Consider the following 9649-nt stretch of genomic DNA (forward strand, 5'->3'; position numbering starts at 1 on the left):
GAGACATTCTTATGCCCAATTTTTTTTATAATGGAAACTAAGAGCCTAAACAGAAGCTGGCTTCTGTGCCAGGTGTCACCATATTAGTCAAGGCATACAGAGGTCATAACACTAGGTCTTTTGCCTAGAAAGTTCTGTTGTAAGGTCTAGTGAAAGAATGATGGCATGGATGTACCATTCTGCCACCCAGAATGACAGTTGTGAGTGAGACTCTTCTAGTGTCCAAAGAGTGCCTCTGAAAGTGTGCTATGGCTGTCTAACTGAGGACAGTCGTGTTTCAATGGGACAGCTTTCACATTCTGCTCTGTCAGAGGACATATCCAATCACAGACCTAGGACAGTCACAGTGACCTCAGAGGATTGTTGAAAGAAAGGACAGTCCTCAGTACAGCAGGGTGAAGATACAGCCAGGTGCAAGGAACACATCAAGGACGTGTGTCCTATGACTATGGAATTGATACTGGCAGCTTTGTAGACCTTAAGAAAATTAAAATTCTGTCTAGTTTGGTCCTTACCAAGTATCCAGAACTTCTCTTCTCACGATCCCATGCATGGTTCATAAAAATCCAGCCTTCTTTGTGACAGAGGCTAAAGTCAGGCCATGAGGAAGTGTGCATAGGATACATAGGGGAGGTGATGCTGGTGGTGTCCTAGGTCTGCTGTGCCTATAGAAGGAGGGATGAGTATCTCAAGGAATGATAGGAATGTGGGGTTTGCTTAATTGGCTTCTGTCTTCTAAGAACAACCTGGTGAGGATCTGTCACCTCTAATGAGACATAGGTGCTCCCTCATGAGTTCTACTGTAGGCTTCTCTCTGAGGAGGACAGTTAACCATCAAAGCACAATGTTCCCCACCTTGGAAAAAGAAATATGGAAAGTCTTTCAACATTCTCTGAGGCTTCTTTTGCAAAGTTTCAAAAAGTGCTTTCCATAAACTTAGAGAGCAGTGTCCCTGAAGAAAGAGAAAGCACTGACTTAGGATGAGACCTCAGGCTCATCACATGTTCAACACCAAAAACTCATTCATTCATTCTCTCCGTCTCTTTCTCATGCCTCTCTTGCTGCCCCCAACCCCCCATCACTGAACCTAATCTTCAGAGTCACTCATTTTGGTGATCTCCCTATTATAGCAGGACGTTTTTAGATTCAGGTCTCTGAGCTCAATTCCCTATGTCATAGCAGTAACAGAAACTTTGCCAGACTGCTGCCTCTCTCCCAGAGCACTCAGCCTGCACTGCACTGCACTGTGCTGAGCTCTCCTGCACTTTGGTGGTCATGGGTTCTTTCCATTTCTTGGGATCCCCGTTCTGCAGCTGTGCATTGTTTCTCCTTATCAACTCCAACATCCAGATGATCCTGTTTGAGTGAACCATAGACTTCATTAAACCCACTGGGGTCCTAATGCTCCCTAGAAACACCCTGGAGGAATTTCTAAGTGAATCTTCACATATCCCTAGGAACCTGAGAGGTTGGAAAAGCTGACAGTCCACAACTAAGTAGCTTGTCCTACAGATTACCTTCTCTACACATGAAGAGTCATCTGAGGCAAAATTTGGTTTTGCGAAAGTAAAAGGTGCCTATAATGTTTACTCCGCTTGATTCTTTGTTATTCTGGGGACAGAAACCTATAGCTTCAGGGGAATCAATACCTGTTGCTTAACAGTGGGCATTAGTGTATGGGTGAAATAAGTTAAATGATTTATTACTAGTGCTCCCTTCTCTGGGCAGTTAGCCAGGAGCCCTTCACTGGATAGGCTGGTTAACTCTTTGTGAACTAGAGAGGAATGAAAGAAAACATAATTAAATTTTGTACGCAGGCAAATATGCACAGACACATGTACATTCATACACACATACTATTCCAGCAATCTATCTCAAATCCATAAGCGTTCATGCATGTTTACATGTATATATACATACCTACATATGTACATATAAACTAACAGACATATATATTTGTATAAATGGAGGGATGGAGGGGTGGAGGGATTTAGAAAAGCTCACCAATCCAGCCCCACCATCTTTATTTCTTTTCTCTGGCCTTTTCATAGACAAAGAAATCATAGGAAAATGTTGCACAAAATGGGAGCCACAAAAGGATGTTGCTATTAAGTTCAAAGCAGTGTTTTATTCTGTAAGAACATTATGAACTCAAAGCAACTCTTTCCATAAGGTCTTGTATCCTCATATTGCACATCAGTGGCTTCATTGTTGATATGAACTAGAACGGTTTTCCTTGATCACAAACCTGTCCCAAGACTATTTGTCCTCTTTTTCGTGTAAGCATGGATCTCATTGTATTTCTTACTATACAACCTTTACTCAATATTATGAGAAATGGACACATTCTCTTCTTGATTATATATCTCTACCAAACCAACTAAAACCATCTGTTGAATCTTTTTAAGATTAAATCAGGAATTCAATAAAATCATTAATTCACCTAAACAGCATTAATTGACAAAAGTTCATTTTTATGAACTGTTGATCTGCAGGAAGTCTACTCAATAGGGTGGGCTAGGGCCCAGGGATTATTACACGAATTCAATAGTGACAGGAAAGGCATAGCACTTGCAAAAATCCATTCTGAAGTGAAGTCTCTTTGGCACATTGCCTCTCACAGCATCAGCCATCTTGGTTCAAGCAAAAAGTTAGGCCATCTCCAGGAAGGCCACCTGCTAGCTTTAGCCCTTCCTAGATGGCTCCTAACAGTACTTTACACAGCTTATTCCTTGCTTCCCATCCCTTCTTCATGCTTTATTGAATGAACTTTCCATATCTGTCAGGTAGGGTGCCTAGGAATTGAAAAGAACTTATAGATTCCATGGGATACTTCTATCTCTGCCCAAATACCTCCAATACCCAACTTGATACACCCTTATCTTGCATTCTAAGTAACTGAAAATTTCTACCCTGAAGTAGAAGAATCCTCTCTTCTACTGCTCCCACTCTTAACATGAATGGTGTTTTAGAGATTGCAGTTCTGAGGTGTTTCTTGCCAAACCCAGAGAATTTTTGTTCCAGTTAAGGTTTTTACAGGCAGGCATGATGGCAGTAGGCAAAAGATGCTCTGTGTACTGCAGGAAGGCACTTGGTGAGAGATGGCCTATGTATAATCATAAAAGTAACTAGAGAAAGATGCTCTATGTGCAAGGAAGAAGGCAGTTGGAGATAAATGCCTATGTCCAAAGAGGATACAAGGTGGTGACAATGCTCTATGTTCAACTATTCTTCACATCATCTGTACTCTTAGGGACGGATTAGACACTTGGATTCTAGCTATGTTTTGCTCATCCATGGAGCCATCTACCAAGGAGAGGGGAGAATCCCTATAGAATAATTGTCCCATATTAAAAGAGTGCTTCCCAATTTTGATAGCTAAATACCCTCTTTATTCTGATATTTCTAAATGAACCCCCCAAGAGACACTCATTCTACTATAGAAATCCTGTCATGTACTAGGAGAATGTTTTTCCTTATATTGACACTGGGACACATGGGGACCCAAATGCAGATACAGACTTGATTTTCCTTGTGTGAATTCAAAGGAATCAAAATGGATTAAGCATCTTTCACTGAAAATTCTGACCAATCATGCCCCAAAATTTGAATAAAGAACCAACTGTCTATACAGCCACTAAATATATAATGTTAATCTGGGATCACGGCCCCCAAAGCAGGCTGCAGACTTCCTTACTCCAGCAGAAACAGGCCAGAGTGGCTCCTGGGTAAGAAAATGTCTGGAGCTCCTGTTGTCCATGAGAGAGACAGGACAACTGTCTCTATGTAGCATCTGCTGTGTCCACCAAGTGACTGCCTTACCCGCTCCAGCCCAGTGTACTTTACTTAGCTGTGTTAAGACTGAGAAAGGAGAGACACACAACAGTAAAGAATGGCAACTGAAGTTCTCAGCCCCTGTGAAAAGTGTTCATTAGGATAAGAAGGGTAACCTTGTTGGAAAGATACAGATGGCTCAGCAGAGCATGAGCTTTCTTCCTGCCCTGGTAGTCACAGCCATAGGACAGGGTATCTGAGGGAGGGACCCTTTTGTGCTTGTTCAAACAAGAGAAAAGTTGGGGTAACTACTGCACAGCAAGGGGTATTTCATCACTGCTGCCACCATCACTGCCACCACCACCACCTCTAACCACAACCACTACCACCACCACCACAACAACAACTGACTTGGTGATAGACAGAGGAATATGAAAGAATTCATTATGAGACCGTAATGGCTAGACATGTCTGCTGAGGATATGGTATATGTACTGGCTTTGGCATCTTCTCAGCTGGCTGAAGAAATAGGAGATGCTGGTTTGAGGAAAGACAGGAGCCTCTCACAGGAATACCCCACTCCTGGTTCCAGTTTGTCTTAGTCAGGCTTTGTATTCCTGTACAAAACATCATGACCAAGAAGCAAGTTGGGGAGAAAAGGGTTTATTCAGCTAATATTTCCACATTGCTTTTCATCACCAAAGGAGGTCAAGACAGAAACTCACATAGGGCAGAAACATGGGGGCAGGAGCTAATGCAGAGGCCATGGCATAGTGCTGCTTACTGGCTTGCTTCCCCTCACTAGCTCAGCTTTCTTTACTATAGAACCAAGGACTAATGGAGCAGAGAAGGCACCATCCACAATGGGACCTCAAACCTTTGATCACTTATTGAGAAAAGGTAGAATAGCTGGATCTTATGCCGGCATTTGCTCAAGGAAGTCTTCTTTCTCTGTGATAACTACAGTTTCTGTCAAGTTGACACACAGAACCAGCCAGTAGAGAGAGCCTTATGAGTAATGGCAGCACTCTTGGGGCAGAACCACCCTGGGGTTCCTGAGTCAAATCTGTGAGTCATGTAACTGTTCCCAGCTGACATGCACACAGATCTCTGTATCCAGCCTCACATCTATATCATATTTGGAATATGCCATCAGCATCTGTTCTATCTGCCTTGCTGTCTTCAGATTTATAATATCGGGGAGGGAGAAGACTAGGTCTCCCAGCAAAAGGCTTCAAAAGACTGGGTCTTAAGCCTCAGACTGTTTTGCAATGCCTGGGGATAAAACATTCTGAGGGAACCTACAGGGAATCTCTGGCTCCAGTGGCTTATACCTAGACTTGGTAGATTGAGGAGCTGGGAGAATTTGAACCATGCCAAATCAACATTGTAGAGGGACACTAGGAAAACCTACTGGTAGCATTGTCCCCTTAAACAGGCTGAAGCCACACACCTTATCCTTGACAAAAATGACAGCAGGTCAGTCTTGTACTAGTGAGCATATACCTAGGGTAGGAAGCATATAACCCTTAAATGAGTGGCCCATGTTGCATGAGGTACAAATAATGGGGCCTGTCTCATTTATCTGCAGCAGAAAGAGCTCTTCACTAAGAGGACCCATGGCTGCACTACAAGCTGAAGAGAAACTGCTAGTGCCCATTTGGATGAACTGAGCTACAAGGTCCAACAGCGGGTACTTAAGCGACATGCCTGGGGAAGAACCTTGAATATACCTTCCCCTCATGATGGTTCATAGCTAGGCATCCTGTCTGCTTCCACTGCAGCCTCACAGTCACCTCCTGTTGTTCCCCCATCAAGTTTAAGGGAGTTTGATGACCACAACTTCTTTGTCTTCTGGAAGATGCTTTGTTGGATTAGTGTCTGGCAGCAGGCTAGCTGGGCTGAAGTTAACAGAACTGGATATGGTGGTGATACAGGAGGAGTGTCTGATTATTTGACCTTTGTACATCCACCTCTGTTGCCCCAGAGGAGGACCAATACAGCATGCAATGTGGACCACCTTTGCAATCACTGACATAGCACCAGGCATCTGTCTTCCCTCTTCCTCTTTTGGTGTCTCTGGCTTCCCCTCTGGGTTCTCTGTTATCTATTGTATGCTTTTCTCTTACACTGTCATGGTTATTCTAAACACTTTGAGCAATCTCCAGTAATCAGGACCTATTCATATGCTCAAACTTTTTAAACATTTGAAGTTTCTTTCCCATGATATGAGGCAGACCACACAACAAAAGCAAAATTCCCTAGTAGCTTATGTCAATTCTAAAATGAGCTTGGCAAATATTGTCCAGGGCCTCATGATCCTGGTAAGTGTTGGGGACCCAGGGAGGTTAGAGGCAGGTCGGGGAAAGGTAGAGATATTCTTTGGGGGCTGCAATATTTAGTTTAAAAGAAGATAGCAACCAAGCAGTCATAACTGGGAACCAGAGCTCACCATACAGGAGGGAAGAAGGTCAGTTTCATCCAGTGAGCTGAAAAAAGTTAGTTTTTTTTTGTTTTCCCTTAGTTATATGACCAATACAAAATTACTAAAGTCCCTGATAAGAAGGGCAAGTATTTAGTCAGCTGTGTGTATGGACAGGTGAGTATTGTCTTGCACAAGAAAGCCACTTTTCAATGCAGAAAAACTGGTCAGTATAGCTGGGGTATCCTAGTCACCAGGGTCCAGACAATTGAAACTATTGATGGGGAACCTGATTCCAAAACAAGGGCAATCTATTTCAGCAAGGTCTGGAGAGTTTCATGCTAAAGAGACATCATATGTCTATTCTCCCACAAAACTCCCATGGGGAATATCAGGCACTGCCCAACATTACCACTTGGCATTCTTTGTTATAAAATAGCAGGAGCCCCACTGCCTAAATCACAGTCATAGCCTGAGGACGGTGTGTGTTGCCCTCTGTAAGAGTAAGTGTGGGAGACCTGCCACTGCCATCTGTTGCCCATTCAGTGATGTGGACCAGAAAGGGATACCCTCCTCTGCCCTGTACCTCCCACCTACAGCAAGCAGGAGACTTGGCTGTGGTGTGACTAGAACAGGAGAGCTGCCCCTGCCACTCACTTGCTACAGCACTTGGGAGTTCAGGCCCTGGACCTTGCCTGGTCAGCACAATAGAGCTATCCCTGAATGTATGGGTTGTGTATGAGCAGGCCCCAAGCATCCTGCCTGGGGATCTCAATTGTCTGCTAGGCAATTGAGAGGATGTGGGAGAGATTCCTCTTTATTTCTTCATCTCTTGATATCTATGGAAGGCAGGAGAGCTACCACTGTAATCTGTAATAGTACTGGCCATGTCCCTCACTAGCTGCAATACTTGGGAGGTAAAGACTGGCACCTTAGCTGGGTAGCAGGTTTGACATGGCCCTGTTTGGAGAGAATGTTGGTCAACATCTATCTACAAAGGACACTGAAGCACTCTGCTGCCTGTAATTGTTTAAAGACTAAATATCGGTCTCATAGAACCACTGAATTGAGAGAGGCTAATCTTATTTTCAAGAACACGGTGAGCTCCCAGTGGCCCAAAGTGGAGACTGTCACTATGGCTTATATCCTGTTGTGCTTGTTCCATTTCTTGCTCTGATATCACAAAGAGCCATGTGAGACTGTAGGCTAGTCTGTGTTTTTTCGCTACAGATCAGAGAGCTAGAGTTGGTGACCTATGGCTCATTCACAGGCTGGGCATGCTACTCTATTTTATCACTGTCAGTATCACCCCATCGAAGGAAGCACCTTGAAAGAGATGGATGAAAAGATTGTCTGGGGGACCTGCAGCATCTCAGCTCATGTCTACCAGAAAATTAAATGAGATCTTGAAATCCCTGCAAAAAATTATAATTAACGGTTAGGCTAGAAGTGCTTCTATGACTGCCATTGCTTTACACTGTCCCAGGAAGAAGAGCTGATTTACTGTGTGTGCCCTACATTCTGGAGCTGTAGATGCCTCATGTGTCTGTAGCAGAAATCAGAAGAGGAAATTCCCCTGGTACCTGAGGAAGACTCTGACAAGGAAACCTCATCACCCTCTGAATACTAGGTGTTTAAAGAGACAGAGAAATAGAATCAGGCCTTGCCTGTCAAGATTCAGTTGCTTAACAAGGGCTCTAAAGACCAAAAAATCATGACATACCTTGGAACAAAATGGTTCTTCTGAAAGAGGCAGGATACAAAACCCAATGATAGGGTAAAAGAATATGGGAGAGTGTATCACAACCTTCACATTTTTAACTACACCATCCTAACATCAGTAGACTCTTCCAGGTTCCAGTAACATCAAACTTGTCCATCTAGTTACTTAGTGTGCTCCAGGAGGAAACATGTTTGACATGATAATGGAGGATGGCTTGCTACAGGATGAAGAGGCAATGAAATATTCATACAGATTGTGGAAGGCATAACATACTGCCACAACTCTGACATTTTTCATCCAGAAATAAAACCCCAGAATATCCTCAGAGATGCAGAGGGTAATGCGAACTTGATAGAACTGTCCTAGCCATCAAATATAGACCTGGCCCCTTATTGAATTGGCTTTGAGGGATCAAGGGCTGTTATGTCCAGAGCTCATACTAGGGGAGCCATATTTTGGCTAGGAGGCAGATGTGTGGAGTCTGGGTATGTTCCTCTATTTTTGTCACCACTGGGTACCACCCCATTAGAGGCAGCATCATGAAAAAGATTGAGAAGAAGATTGCCATGGGGACTTTTTTGTTTGTTTGTTTTTCGAGACAGGGTTTCTCTGTGTAGCCCTGGCTGTCCTGGCACTCACTCTGTAGACCAGGCTGGCCTTGAACTCAAAAATCCGCCTGCCTCTGCCTCCCAAGTGCTGGGATTAAAGGCGTGCGCCACCACCACCCAGCATCATGGGGACTTTTGATATTCCAAATTATGTCTCTGGGCAACTTGGAAACTAATTCACCAGATCCTCACAGTTTCCCTAGAGATGAGGCCCTCCACTGTGGACATTAAGAGACATCCATGGTTCATGAAATGTGAACTATATATCCCAACTGTGACCTGCCATTTTCTAATGTTATGGACATGCTCTGTGGCATAAAGTTTAATAACTATGAGATCTTGGAGTCTCTGCAAAAGAAGAAATATAATGAATAAATGGGGATATATTTGATTTTTAAAAGAATAGCTACACAAAGTGTGTGTGCATCTACCACTTCAGGCAAGCCTTTGGATCCTGTCCCAGGCTCGAGCTGCTGCTCTGGTCAGCGGGTCAGGGTCTAGCAAGAGAGAGAGTGGGGATGGAAGGGGAAGAGACTCGAAGAATGGAGACAAACCAGAGTGTGTGACCAAGTCTCGTTTCTCATTTATTGTCTCCCCTATTGCAAGATGGCCCGCGCAACCTCCCGCCAGCAGGAACGACGCGGCACACACAGGATCCTTCTGCAGTAAAGCTTTTATGCGTCTTGAGAGGGAGAACATAAGCTTACAGATGAAGAGGACCCCGAGGGGGCAAAATCCCAGCCCTTATATAGGAAACTGCTCCCCGCCTAGGATGTGTCACCCAATGGTTGGCTGTAGCCCGTTGGCCGGTATTGTGTCACAGGTGAGGCAGTGCACTAGCACACTCTCAAACCACCTGTTTTGTCAGTTGGTCGAACAGATGTCAGCGCCATCTTGCAATGGTGAATGTGAGGGTGGCTCCTCACATCTCCCCCTTTTCTTTTAATCATCAAGCAATAGACCACCCAATGCTGAGAGCAGAGATAGAGGTCAAATCCCCAGTAAGCAAATTAGAGTAAGGCAAGATCACCCTATCGCGTGCAATGGGCAACGCCCCAGCAATGTGCAAGGGCTGATATAGCCTACAACTCTCTCTGTGCCATTTTTCCTGGGGGAAGGTTA

General features: G+C 44.2%; 1 pseudogene; it reads left to right on the forward strand.

The window, feature by feature from the left end:
- The first annotated feature begins 8026 nt into the window (after positions 1–8026).
- On the forward strand, positions 8027–8914 carry LOC117693254 (putative sperm motility kinase W pseudogene; annotated as a pseudogene).
- The last annotated feature ends 735 nt before the right edge of the window (positions 8915–9649 follow it).

This window comes from Arvicanthis niloticus, chromosome 21 (assembly GCF_011762505.2).
Source record: "Arvicanthis niloticus isolate mArvNil1 chromosome 21, mArvNil1.pat.X, whole genome shotgun sequence".
Classification (NCBI taxonomy): Eukaryota; Metazoa; Chordata; class Mammalia; order Rodentia; family Muridae; genus Arvicanthis; species Arvicanthis niloticus.